The sequence below is a fragment of the Capsicum annuum genome, chromosome 2, assembly GCF_002878395.1.
Source record: "Capsicum annuum cultivar UCD-10X-F1 chromosome 2, UCD10Xv1.1, whole genome shotgun sequence".
NCBI classification, from domain to species: domain Eukaryota; kingdom Viridiplantae; phylum Streptophyta; class Magnoliopsida; order Solanales; family Solanaceae; genus Capsicum; species Capsicum annuum.
The window spans coordinates 71,810,400-71,824,847 of NC_061112.1; positions in this window are offsets into that span (position 1 = coordinate 71,810,400).

Genomic DNA, 14,448 nt, shown 5'->3' on the forward strand with positions numbered 1-14,448 from the left:
TACTTTGTACAGTATTTGAATTGTTTTCTTAGAAGTTTTATTATCTAAATTATGTTTAGCTTTATGTTTATTCTTGTTTTAAACATAATTTATATATGATATTGGACATCTTATCCTTGATCTATTATATTATTGGTTGAGGATGATGAGATCGTAGATACAAATATCATCATATAAAAGGATAAGCGATCGAGCTAGAATTTCGATGCACCATGGTGAAAATATATATGGTATTGGATTTAAGTCCCATCGATCTAAGCCTAAGACACCTTTATATAGGTAAGACATTGGGTTTGAATCTTAATGCACCATATTGATGATATTATGATGGTTAAGACATAATAATGTTTATTTCATGAAAAGTCATGAAACATGTCCTATTGAATATGGTCCATTCCTGAAGTGAATGTGGTAGCAGTACATAACATGTCTGAAAGAAGACAATTGATTGAATAAATGCACATAAATATGGAAAAGAGATAAAATAATAATATTTTCACATGTTTGCATGCCTTGATCTTGAAAGAGAATATAAGCTATCATAACTGGGGAATGAGAACCTTATTAATTCAAACGTGCATTTGTTTGTGATGGTCTCACAACTCACTTCCGAAAGAGGCATAATAACTGAGAAAAGTTATTTTGAAATCTACTTCTGAAGTAGTAAATTCGAAAATTTATTCATGTAATAGTAAATCTGATATTTACTAAAGCCAAAAAAATACATGTCATGTTAAACTTGGAGTTTACTAATATAAAAGTTCATGAATCGACATGAACGATTGCGACATCCCAAAGAGGTGCATAGTGAGTATTAAACATATATTGAAGAATTAAAAAATTCTTCATGAGCTTTTAGTTTTGCTTGTTCTCATCATAAGTGGGTTGGACCAACTAATGTTGGGATTGAATCCCTTTAAATCTGAAAATTATAAAAGGTGAACATGGGCCCGTTCACCTATCATGTGATATGTTGAAAAGATGTATCAATAAGCTGATCACATGTACATTTATTGTCAACCTGCAGTTTGACATTCATAAAGTTGTTTTCTCAATAAAATTGAGATGAAAGCATAATTTTCAGATTATGTAATCAAGACAACTCATCTTGATGATGATGGTTTGACATTGAATGTCTTCGATAAATAGCTAAACCATTGCTAATGAGAACAAAATTTCATGTATTGATCTGAAATATGATATGTTGCATACAATAGCACTTTTATACATATAAATTATGATTATTTCTTTCCTCCCAGTTGGTTCAAGGTCAGGAACCAACTATTCCATCTAATAATTTTGATGTGCGGTATACGATTAATGAATATACCATGATGCACAAAGATGGATTCCTCAAAGAAGATAGAGAATGTATATTAGCTTTCCTAACATAAGGGGGACATTATAAGCAGCTATGAAATATGTTAGGAATTATCATCAGATCCTCATTCAAAAGATAATTCAAGTCAAATGTCGAAAGTATCTCATATTAAGCTGCAAGTGCTCCTATTTTGTGTCCTATAAGGATAAAGTCTATGCATACGTGAAGTATGATAGACCAATCGGTTCCAAATGAAATAATCCATGAAAAAATAAGGAGCAAATAATCATAATAAGAAGACAATGTGCTCTTGAAGAGCCTACGACATAATACTTTATGAAACCTTATGAGAGGTTCAGGTACCTAAAAATAATGAAGTGGTGAGATCTCAAAATGTTATATCATATTGCGAACCGAAATAAAATAAGAAATTATCGACAATACCATTGACACAATATTTGCGCAATATTGTGAAAGATTAGGAGGAACTTAATTCTACGTATATTTAAGCATGCTGACGTAGAAACATTTATCAAATGATCTGAAAGGTTGCATTTTGGTAAGCGTACAACTTATTTGATTTGTAGTCCAGACACTTGAAAATGTCACATATGAAATGTTGAATATCGTCACTTGACAAAATTTACATGAAAACTTGTTTAAGGATTCAAAATGTTAAAGCATATAAAAGTTTTTGGGAAACTTATTTAGAATCCTTATATTGTATAAGCTTATAGCTTGAAAGTTATTGAAACTCTTGAAGTGTTTTCAAAAGCAATAAATTATTTGCCTACATGAGAAATATATCGAATTGAATTGGTTATAAAGTACCATATCTTAGTGCAATTGGTACACTCACGTATCTTGCAAATACTACAAGGCCCGATATATCCTTTCGATCAATTTGTTAGCAAGAAATGATGCAGCTTGCATAGCACATCTTAATAGAGGATTCATAAAAAGAAATAGAACGAAACACACTTTATCAAAACTTCTCCACATACATGAGCTACAAAAAAATGGTGATATTAACGTGCAACAGATTCGTCCAAATGATAATGTGTCTGATTTATTGACCAAGTCTACTCCAATTGCAACTTTCAAGAAGATGGTGCATAAGATCGTGATGCAAAAGTTCAAGGATGTTCTCATTAGAGGGAACAAATACGCGTTGTACTCTTTTTCCCTTTCAAGGTGTAAGGTTTTTAATGAGGCAGCCTATATGCGTATTGTTAAAGTTGTGTACTCTTTTTACTTTACTAAAAAAAATTTTCCCATTGAATTTTTTCTAGTAAGATTTTAACGAGGCACATTATCTATCTAGACATTCAGGGGTGTTATAAATGTATTTACATTATAGTAAATGTCTATCAAGATCTAATAAGATCTATCAAGATCTAATTAAGATCTAGTTGGTATCTATCAGGATTTAAAGTATCTGTCTTTTGGTCAGAAACTAGGAGTATTTTTTCCTATAAATAGAGGGGTTTTGTTCATTGTAATCTCAACAATCTTATGATCTCTCATCCTTCAAGAGAAATATAGAAGCCTCCCTCTTCTCTCTATATATTCTTATTGTTCTTTATTTATATTTCATAACAGAAACAAGTATTTTTAGTAAGTACAACAAATAAATGAAATAAGGGGGGTATTTGTCTTCCTAATGCTGATTTGACACACATCTCAAATAAAATCTTAATTAAAGGTATATTTCACTTTAAAAAATTCTTTCAAAACTCTTTTTCCTTTGCAAAACTAATCTACTAATAGTACTTTAAAACTTTAAATTTGCTATTTGCAACATCCCATATCTCAGGCTAAGGTTTGGCCTATTTGATAAACTAATCTAGGGTACGTGTGTTGCATGTGTTTCTGACATCAAACATTTAAATTATATATAAAAATAAATCTTTTGTGAAAGAATACACCTAATAAAATATTTATTCATCTTAGTCTCTATCATATGTTGGACGTCAAAATAAATGCCAAATTTGACATTGAATTTTCATATCATATTGGTAAATTCTTAAGTCACAAACCAATATACATTGTGGTACTGAAATAATTGGAGTCTCTCCATATTTAATTGGATGTCTCAAATTCTTCACTTCAATGCATCAAAAAGAGTTTTGTCACTTGATACATTGAGCCGATTAAACAAAAGAAGACCTTCAAATTTAATTTGCCTTCAAGATTTTATTCATCAATCATGTCTATATTATCATTGTCCAGCCGCCTTAAGACACCTTCAAAATCAGTGCAAAGCAAATCAAATATATAATTTTCCGACGTGAGAAAAAAAAAACATAAATCAAACAACCTAAACCCCAAAACAAAGATATGCATGAACTAAGAATCAATTAATTTAGTTCTTTATACGTATCTTGTAATATTGAATTCTAAATTGAGAATTTAACTTTAAAAAGAAATTATTAGACGAATTAAAATATATAATGACAACACAACGAATAAACGAAGAAACCAGAACCTTGTGATAGAACACCATGAATGTGTCATTCTAATTTAATATATGTATGCTCTTTTTTTATTTTAGAAGTCTAGACGAACTTGTATTCATATTATTCATAAACAGTTTTTCAAGACATGAAAAAATATTTTCAAGAAATAACTTAAATATTTTAAGAGGAAAAATTTAGTCTAATAATTCCATAAAAAAAATTGTGCCAATAATAAATTTCATAAAGTTTGGATATCCAATATTGATAAAAGAAATAATATCATAAATTGTTAATCAAATTAATAACACGAGCTCTACAAAACAAAGCTAGCTATTTTGAAGATTTTACATCTTTTCGTTCAATTTTTAAAGACAATCGAGATAAAATAGAATTCGATATGCTCCTACAAACTATCTATTTTGATATGCTCCTACAAACTATATATATGAGAAATAATAATTAATCATAAACTCTTAAATTTTAGGATCTTATACATTTCAAATAAGAAAAATTTTGATAAATAAAATTCTAGTTAATCTTAAAGTTCTATATATTAAAAATTAATTTGAATAACAATTTTGTCCAATGTAAAATCTACTTCTAAATGAAAAAAAGGGCATTGTGGGATCTATAAACTGTATGATTGAACTTTCATGTTTCACTTGCTTTTGATGCCTCTTATCTATTTCAAAAACTTTTAGCTTATGTAGGTAGCTTATCCTATTCTAGAAAGTGTTTGAGATGATTGCATCTATATTTGTGGTTCAGATGATTCAGTGGAGGGAGATAATGTCCTCCATGGTATTTTTTATTCTCATTCGGTGTTCAGTATCCACATTAAAATTTGACTAAATTCGAATTTATGTCTCTCCCTTCTTCCTTAACCTTTTAATCTATCTATAGCTATGCATATCTAGAAACTGGCTAGAAAACAACATTCTTCAACAACAGAAAAATATAATTTTAATCATGACAATAATCTATAAAATATTAGCTAAATTCTACAAAAATAAAAGAAAATATTTGCATATATCTCTTCATAAAACACCAAAAGAAACTTTCAAACTGTTATAAAAGAAAATGGAATAGAAAGCTGATATAGACAAAAAGGAGAGTGTATCCCTAAGTAGTACAACAACACGAATCAATTTCCAACCATGACAAAGGTTCTAAACAACATAGAAAAGAAGAGCTGCAATTTTAAATTTTGGCGATAATAAAGAAAATTATAACCTTTAATTTTTCGGCAACTTTATTTTGCATCAATATGATTGTTTTGTGCAAAATTTCAACAAGCGATTTTCATCTAAAAGGAAAACACCAGATTCATTATCAATTATTGATTATAAATAATTCATATATAATTTTTAAAGATATAAACTAAAACAAATAACAAAAGGGAGAAAATATAATGATAATGAATAACAAAAAAAGATTTGAAACAAAAAGAAAAAGAAAACTTAGAAGTAGAAGACAGTTTCTAGTGAAGGTTGATCCAAAATATACTTAAAAGAGAATTGTAAGCATTATTTTTATATAAGGTAAATCTATAATGGATTTAGAATTGTTACATATTATTTTTGATTAACTTTAAAACAATGGTATTCTAGATAAGTTATATCGCAACATTAATTGTCCACGTAATTGGCCATCGTAGAATTTTCAACTAATTGACTTTCTTTTAAAGATTTAGTTAAGTTAATATTTTAATTAATTTTAAATTCCAAAATTTAAGGTGGATAACTCAAACAAGGAAAGGTTTGATGGCTAAATTTAAATGAATTTTAAGTTTTAAATATTAGAAAAATAGTGAAAAGATAGTTTTGTCTATTGTGGAGTATTTTAATGAAGGACAAAAAGTTAAAATCATTTTTCTAAGTTTCACACTTTTAATATGTTATAAAATAGATTATAGATATAAATATAGAATATAGATTATCTATAATCTATATCTATATCTATAATCTATAATATATTAAAAGTGCGAACACCATTAGAAAAATGATTTGAACTTTTTGTCCATTATTAAAACACTCTGTAATAGATAAAATCGTCTTTTCACCTTTTTTAAAAATATTATTTTAATTATATTTATTATATTTTAAAGTAAAGAGTCCTAAAATATATGGTAAGTTTTTACAGAGTAGAATTTTTTGGTAAGAGAAGGAAAAATTTAAGAAGTAGTACACTTTTTTCGGCTAAAACAGACATAAGGCGTTAATAGCTCTTTTTTTTTTTTCCCTGTAAGAAGAAGTTAAAATTGAGAAAAGTTCAAAAAGGAAAAAAGGAATCATAAAATAAGTAAAAGATTTATTATTATATAAATAAATCAATATCAACTAAATATAATATGTTATTAAATTTGTCACTCATGTATCTTTTTAGTTTGATAAAAAAAAAAGTGTAATTTCATTATTTTCCTAATGGGTTTGAAACCAACTAAAATAATTTATTAATTTTTTCTTATTTCAATTATGAAATTTAGTACTTTCAAATCAATTAATATTGTATATTAATTTTTTTTTATTTAGGACTCTGTTATATATAGAGATAGAAAACTGCCAACATCACAAAATTCTCAAGGTATGCTTCTAATCTCGGTCATTTTTTTCTTCGGTGAATTTTGCGTCTTTTTTTCTTCAAGATTCAAGATATTTATTTTTCCTTCAAAATTCAATTGCATAACCTGAAAATTTAAATATTTGTTTTTCTTTCGCCATCGATATAGGTTCTTCTTCTACTTTATTGTTTTCCCTTCACCATCGATATTCGTTCTGCTTCTATTTTATTATAATTCTTTTTGTTATTATTAATTTGTTATAATTATTATTTAGCATATGTTTCCGTATATCAATATCAATATAATTTTAACTTTTGATATCAATAAGCGAAATTTGTTCACTCTATTTAATTTGCTCCTTAATTTTTTTTTTTGGTGTCCCAGGTATCCCCACAGCCGGCAGCCATGAGAGTAATCCTCCATTCCTTTGTCAATGCACTAAGCGGTAGGGAACTGGCCACAGAGTTTGCTCCATTCGCTAGAGGCGGGGATCGAACCCCCGACCTCTTGCTTAAGGGACATGGCGCTGAACCACCATACCAACTCTAGTGGTTGCTCCTTAATTGTTAATGTGATGATTAATTATCATTGTATTAATTTGAGATTTTTGTAGGAACCTGCAAATTTCAAAATATGCTCTATGTTTATATAAACATATCCATGTTTATATAGTTAATTATAGTTGTGACTACTTTGTTTTAACTGAATATTAGTAAGAGAAAATAGTCAAATGTCCCTCCAATCTATTACCCAAATACCAACTACACTTTTATACTTCATAAGGATCCTATTACCTCTCTGGACTATTTTAAAGTATAATTAATTCCACCCTGAAATGCTATACTCAAATTTGAAGTGTGTAGTGAAACATACGCACCACCCCAAATTTAACAAATTTATTTTCTATTTAAAAATAATTTCTACTTACTTTCTTTCTTATTTTTTTTCTTTTCATTACCTTCCACCATTTTCACCATTAAAATAAGGGAAAAAGGGTCAATATTACCCCCATACTTTGGAAAATTGGCTAAATATATCATTTTATTATGATATATATCAATTATAGTGAATGTCTATCAAGATCTATCAAGATCTATTTGATGTCTATCAGGATTTGATGTATTTGTCTTTTAGTGTGAAACTAGGGGCAAATTCCCCCTACAAATAGAAAGGCTTCCTTTATTGTAAATCATCCCTCAGGAGAAGAAATAAGAATCACTCGCTCTATTCTCTCTGCTCTTCTTCTTGTTCTTTATTATTTTATAACACGTTATCAGCACGAGACTCTACTGGCTCAAATTTGAAGGCTAAGGCTAAGGTATTATTATTTTTCTTTTTTTTTTATGGCTAACAATCTTACGAAGTGTGAGTTCGTTGCCCTTCAAAGTTCGGGCAAGAACTATATTTCATGGGTGTTAGATGCTGAAATCCACCTAGATATTATGGGTCTTGGAGACGCCATAAAGAATGAAAATACAACATCTAGTCAAAATCGTGCTAAGGCTATGATTTTCTTGCATCATCATCTTAACGAAGTACTAAAAATTGAATACCTTACTACTAAGGATTCACTCGTATTGTCGAATAGCCTAAAAGAAAGGTTTGACCACTTAAAGATGGTCATCCTCCCGAAAACACAATAGGAGTGGATGCATCTATGATTTCAAGACTACAAGTCTGTTCATGAATACAATTCTACCATGTTCGGAATTTCTTCTTAATTGAAACTATGTGGAGAGACGGTCAATGATGACGATATGATGGAAAAGACACTCTCCACTTTTCATGCCTCGAATGTGCTATTACAACAGTAATATTGAGAAAAGGTTTCAAGAAGTATACTGAACTGAGTTCTTATCTTCTCGTGGCTGAAAAAATAATGATTTGTTGATGAAAAATCACGAGAATCGACCAAATGGATCTGCCCCATTCCTTGAAGTGAATGATGTGCACGCTCACCATGCTAGATGTGGAAAAGATCGCGGCCTTGGTCGTGGATGTGGTCGTGGACGTGGTCTTGGTTGTGATGACCAAGAAAGAAATCCTGTTCTAGGTGTTAATCATTCATCTAACAAAAAGAGAAAGATGAGAAACGTGAAACAATTACTTATTTCCGATGTGGTGGAAAAAGACACTATTTACGTGACCGTCATGCTCTCAAATACTTAGTGGACCTTTATCAAGCATCACTAAAGAAGAAAGAGAGAAATTCCGAGGCTAACTTTCTTTCTGAAAATAATGTTAACATCACATACTTGGATGTAGCAGACTTTTACAAGCACCCTGAAGGAAAGATTGATCACTTGATTGGTGATGGTTCCGTAAATCTGGAAGAATGAATGCTTTTAAATTTTTTTTTATTGTTGATAAGAGTTAGAGAATAAAAATCATGTAAAAGTAGTTGTTTGCATGAGTATTGATTTTTAATTCGTATTGATTAGTTCAATTATATTATCGTAATTTATTATTGAAGTGAATGGAATTTCAATTTCGTTATTATTAAAAAAAAGGGAAAAAGACGACGATACGTGCAACTTGCACGAACTTCTGTTGTGTTCATTATTGCATATTAATATTTTGCGTGTTAATATTTTTAGCTTTGCATGTTAATATTAATATTTGCTTTGCATGTTAATATTTTTAATATAATATTCACATATAGTCATTACTTATCCATATGTGTTCAGAAAATATAATATAATATAATATAATAATATGATATTATTATTGCATATTAATGTACTGGACAAAATATAATATAACAATATTATATTATTATTGTATGTATTGCTTGATACTGTTCCGTACTATTAATTATAAATAATATATTACGTATTAGATTCCTTATCAAATATTATATTGTTTCAATAGTTTTTGGACATATTTTTTTTAATTGCTTAGTAATGTCGGATTAATAATTTTTTATAGTATAACCTTTCACTTTGTACAAAAATTTAATATATATCTTATTTGGTGTATGTCATTTTATTTGAAGATATGGATAATTTTCAAAGTAAGCTGTCAAACTGTGAAGATATACGTTTGATTGATTTCGGCACTACATAGACGATATTTAAAGACGAGAAATATTTCTCTTATCTAAACATGGACAAGATTAATGTCACTACAATTTCTGGTAGTGCTAATTTGATTGAAGGCTTTATAAAAGCCATTATAATCTTGCCCAAGGGAACTAAACTCATCATAAATAATGCTATGTTCTCTCCCAAGTCTCGAAGAAACTTGATGAGTTTTAAGATATCCAAGAAAATGGTTATCATATCAAGATAATTGATCAGATAAATCTTGAATATCATGGTATCACGAAAAATGTCTCTGGGCAGACATGTGTTATTGAAAAGTTTCCTGCTTTATCTTTTGGCATGTATTGGACAAAAATTTGTGCAATTAAGGCACATTCTATAGTAAATTAGAAATTTACTGATTCCAATACTTTTGTACTTTGGCATGATCGTCTAGGACATCCAGGATCAATAATGATAAGACGAATCATAGAAAATTCAAATGGGCATCCATTAAAGAATTTGAAGGTTCTTTCGAATGATAAATTTTCATGCAATGCTTGTTATCAAGACAAACTGATCGTGAGGCCATCGACAACAAAAGTTGGGATTGAATCCCCCGCGTTCTTGAAATGCATACATGGGGATATTTTTGGATCCATTCACCCACCTAGTGGGTTATTTAGATACTTTATGGTCCTAATAGATTCTTCATCCAGATGGTTTCATGTATCCGTATTGTCATCTCGCAACTTGATATTTGCAAAATTATTGACACATATAATATGATTACGGGCACAGTTTTCCGATAATCAAATTAAGACTATTCGCCTTGATAATGCTGCAAAATTTTCATCCCAAGCATTTAATGACTATTTCTTATCGATTGGGATAAGAGTGGAACATCCTGTACTCCATGTTCACACTCAAAATGGCCTTGCTGAGTCATTAATTAAACGTCTGCAGTTGATAGCAAGACCATTGCTTACGAAAATTAAGTTGCCCAATTCTGTTTGGGGTCATGCAATTTTGCATGCTACAATACTTGTTCGTCTTAGACCGGTAAATTATCATAAATTTTCTCCGCTGCAATTGTTTTGGGTCTAGAGCCTAATATATCTCATTTTAGAATTTTTGGGTGCAGTGTATATGTGCCTATAGCACCACCAATCCGCACCAAGATGGGCCCCCAAAGAAGGTTAGAAATTTATGTTGGGTTTAAATCACCCTCCATTATTTGCTATCTTGAACCATTAACGAGAGATATGTTCACTGCTCGATTTGCAGATTGTCGGTTTGATGAGATAGTTTTCTCAAAATTAGGGAGAGAAGATAGTAATATCAAAAGAGAAATTTTGGAAAAAAGTCCATCACTATCTCATCTTGATCCACGTGCTTCTATTTGTGAGCAAGAAGTACAAAAGATTATTCATCTGCAGAAAATTGTAAATCAAATGTCGGACGTGTTTGTTGATTTGAAAAGGATCATCAAATCACATATTCCTGCAGAGAATATTTCAATTCGAATTGATGTCTCTAAAGGACCATTCACTAGTGTCATAGCTAATGAATCTAAAGCATGCTTGAAGTGTGGCAGACCTTTAGGTTCTAAGGATCGAAATCCTGGAAAAAGAAAAACAAATGGTCAAGCTGACACTACGAAAGATCCTCATATGGAATCTCAAGATTTGAGCAATGTTGATATTCCTGAAGGAATCAATGAGCCTGAGACTCAAGAAAATGAGGAACTATCCATAAATTCAAGTGATGTTGAAACTAATTTGAATCGATCTAAAATAGTAGTGGATCATGTCTTTGCATACTATGTTGCAATGAAAATCATGCAAGATAGCGAGGATCTTGAACCTTGGTTGTCACAGAATGTCGACAAAGAAATGACTGACCAATGGCAAGAAGAAATTCAATCTGAATTGAATTCACTTACCAAATGTGAAGTTTTTAGACCTATAACTCAAACACCTAATGGTGTTAAGTCTGTTGGCTATAAATGGGTCTTTGTGCGGAACAAAAAATAAGAAAAATGAAATACAAAGGTATAAAGCACGCCTTGTTACACAACGATTTTCACAACGGCCTGGTGTCGATTATGATGAGACATATTCACCGGTTATGGACGCAATAACATTGCGTTATCTTATTAGTTTCACTATACATGAGAGACTTAAGATGCATTTGATGGATTTGGTAACAACCTATCTATATGGATCACTTGATAATGAGATATACATGAAAATTCTCGAAGGATTTAAAATACCAAAAGCATATAGTTCAAAGCCTCGAGAAATGTATTTCATTAGATTGCAAAGATCATTGTATGGTTTGAGGCAATCTGGACGCATATGGTATAACCATCTTAGTGAATATTAATTAATCTAAAGAAGGTTATACAAATGATGAAATTTGCCCATGCGTTTTCATAAAGAAAACATCATCGGAGTTTGTTATACTTGCTGCTTATGTCGATGATATAAACTTTAGTGGATTGCCAATAGAGCTTTAAAAGACAATTGATTACCTAAAGAAAGAATTTGAGATGAAAGATCTCGGAAAGACAAAGTCATGCCTTGGTTCGCAAATTGAGCATTTGATAAATAGTATCTTTGTCCATCAATCTGTCTACACAAAAAAGGTGTTAAAACGATTCTATATGGATGGAGAACATCCATTAAGTACTTCAATAGTTGTTCGATCACTTGATATGAATAAGGATCCATTCCGACCTCAAGAAAAGAATGAGGGACTCCGTGGTCTTGAAATACCATATCTTAGTGCAATTGGTGCACTAATGTATCTTGCAAATAGTGCAAGGCCTGGTATTGCCTTTTCAGTAAATTTGCTAGCAAGGTATAGTTCTGCTCCTACTTGGAGACATTGGAATAGGATTAAACACATATTACGGTATCTAAAGGAGACTATCGATATGGGCTTATTTTATTCAAAAGATTGCAATTCCTATTTTGCTGGTTATGCTGATGCTGGGTACTTATCTGACCCGCATAAAACTTGGTCTCAAATAGGCTATGTATTCATACGTGGGGGTACTGCCATATCTTGGAGATCAATAAAGCAGTCTATCATAGCCACTTCAGCGAATCACACAGAGATTATAGCTATTTATGAAGCAAGACGAGAGTGTGTGTGGTTGAGGTCCATAATACATCTAATTATAGAAAAATGTGGCTTGAAATATGACAAAGTACCCACGATTTTACATGAAGATAATGCAACATGCATAGCACAACTTAGAGGAGGATTCATAAAAAGAGATAGAACGAAGCACATTTCGACAAAGCTCTTCTATACACATGAGCTCCAAAAGAATGGTGATAGTGACAATAATAGATTCGTTTAAGTGACAATGTGGCTGGCTTATTCACCAAGTCTCTTCCAACTGCAACTTTCATGAAGATGGTGCACAAGTTCGGAATAAAAAGGTTCAAGGAAGTTCTTATTAAAGGGAGCTAATACCCGTTGTACTCTTTTTCCCTTATGAGGTTTTGTCCCACTGGGTTTTCCTTGTAAGGTTTTTAATGAGGCAGCCTAAATACGTATTGTTACACATTCAAGGGGGAGTGTTATGATATATATTAATTATAGTGAATGTCTATCAAGATCTATTTGATTTCTATCAGGATTTGATGTATTTGTCTTTTAGTTTTAAACTAGGGCCAGATTCCCCCTATAAATAGAAAGATTTCCTTAATTGTAAATCATCTCTCCAGAGAAGAAATAAGAACCACTCTCTGTATTCTTTCTACTCTTCTTGTTCTTTATTGTTTTATAACATGTTTATCCTACTTTTAGGTCAAATTTATCCTCGTTGTCATACTTAGGGGCCAAATATCAAAAATTTAATTAAATATAACCTTCGTCATGCTTCAGCCAAATTTACCCTCAATGTCATACTTTGGGACAAATTTATCCTCGTTGTTAAGAAATTTTTCACATGTAACATTTCTTTAATAGAAAAGCTTAAATCAACGTTAGGTACTCTATTTTATTTAAAAAATAAAACACACTCTAATCTAACCCGCCCAACCCGACTCGAGCCATAAAACAGGCACAAATAAATATACCTCTCTCAGTTCTGTTAGTCAAATTTTTCAACGAGATCAAGCCATTGTATATTTATCAGTATATAGATCATGAAAAACGAATTTGCATAAGTTCAAACACAAACAAATATACTCCTTCCTCAGTTCATGGATTTGCATCAATGCAGAGCTCATGAAAAATATCACGTAGCAGTTAAACCCAACAAATTAGGCCTACTGAATATATCTCTGGCTGATTCAGTTAAGAGACTTTTTATGTGGTAATCATGTCATCTCTTTATTTTTATGTTTTTATATACAGTTTGAATCTACTTAAATTTTTCATCATGTCATTTCTCAGAAACTTGTCCACTGAATCCAGAATATAGATGCTCATAGAATTGCATAGCAAATTTTGAAAGAATATAATTGGAAATGAGCAGAGTTTGTAATAGACATTTTCTCTAGTTTCATGCTTCTATATTATTCCATTTCATTGTACTTTTTGTTCATTTTTAAACAACCTACCAGCGTTGCAAGTTGAAATAGAAGTATATTTGTTTGTTGAAAAAATTCGACCAACAGAAATAAAAGCGGAGGTATATTTATTTGTATATTTCTTGTGGGTCGGGTCGGATGAGTTAGATTATGGTGCATTTTATTTTTAAAATTGGGTCATTTAATATCGATTTGAACTTTTTTGTTAAAGAAAAGCGTACATATGAAAACTTTTTAACAATAAGGGAAATTTACCCTCAAAGTATGACATCGAGAGTATCTTTGCCTCCAAAGTATGACAAATGATATATTTGATCAATTTTCTAACATAGAGAGATAAATTTGATCTAAAAGTATGACAACGGTGGTCAATTTAACCCAAAAGTATTACGAAGAATATAGTTAACCAAATTTTCAAAGTAGAAGGATAAATTTAAACTTTTTCCTTAAAAAAATATAAAAGTCTCTCTTCTACAAATAACTAAAAATGCAAAAAAAAAAGGGGCCAGTTCTTTTGAAGAATCTAATCAAG